The sequence below is a fragment of the Petaurus breviceps genome, unplaced genomic scaffold, assembly GCF_028583685.1.
Source record: "Petaurus breviceps papuanus isolate PSGF00001 unplaced genomic scaffold, PetGlider_PUasm1.0 140, whole genome shotgun sequence".
In the NCBI taxonomy this organism is placed as follows: domain Eukaryota; kingdom Metazoa; phylum Chordata; class Mammalia; order Diprotodontia; family Petauridae; genus Petaurus; species Petaurus breviceps.
This window is the reverse complement of record NW_027185698.1, coordinates 48,171,778-48,172,576: the sequence shown is the minus strand read 5'-3', so window position 1 is coordinate 48,172,576 and position 799 is coordinate 48,171,778.

Sequence of the window (799 nt, the reverse complement as noted above, 5' to 3'; positions counted from 1 at the left end):
TAGTGAATGGAGGGTGGCCTAGTCTGTCACTGGAACCACCTTTGAAGTATTTCCATGGTTGTAGGACCATCTAAGACACCCACCAGAGTCAGTGTGGTGCAGTGTAAAGAATTTTGGCCCTGGTCTCAGAGAACTTGGGTTCGGGTCCTGTCGAGGTCAATCACCGCCTGCATGGTCCTGTGCAAATAGTTTAATTCTCTTGGTTCCCCTAGCCTCAGTTTCCTCATCTGTAAAATGGAAGAGGAGGTGGACTGTATGGCCTCTAAGGTCTCTTCCATCTCTAAATTTCCTTCTCCTGACATCCAAGGTCCCTTCCAGGCTTTGCTCCTGTGTCCTGTGACCTGTGTTCTGAAAAACCCATTTGCATGGAGCTTGTTCTGCTTGAAGCCTTGATATCTCAAGTTCTAGGTTCCAGCAGTATCTGGAATGGATGACTCCCCGCCACCCCCACCACCCCCTTCCCCCCAGCCACACCACACCACTTCAGCGAAAAAGGAGAGCGGTTGGGTTCGGTCAGGGCCCGGCCTAAGACTGGAGACAGGGCAAGACTGGGTGGGACGGGCCTGGAGAGCCGGAGAAAGAGGGAGGGACAGGGAGATGGACTAGGGGCAGCCGGAGGTTCGAAGCTGCCGCGGGCTCAGGGTGGGGGAGGTTGGAGGGAGGGGCAGGGAGAAGGGGAAGGGCCTCGGCGGGCTAACAGGCAGGCGGGCAGGGGGCGGGAGTCCTGAAGAGGGAGGGCGGGATGGGAGGGAGGGGGGGGGGGGGGGGGATAGGGGGGGGGGGGGGGGGGGGGGGGGGG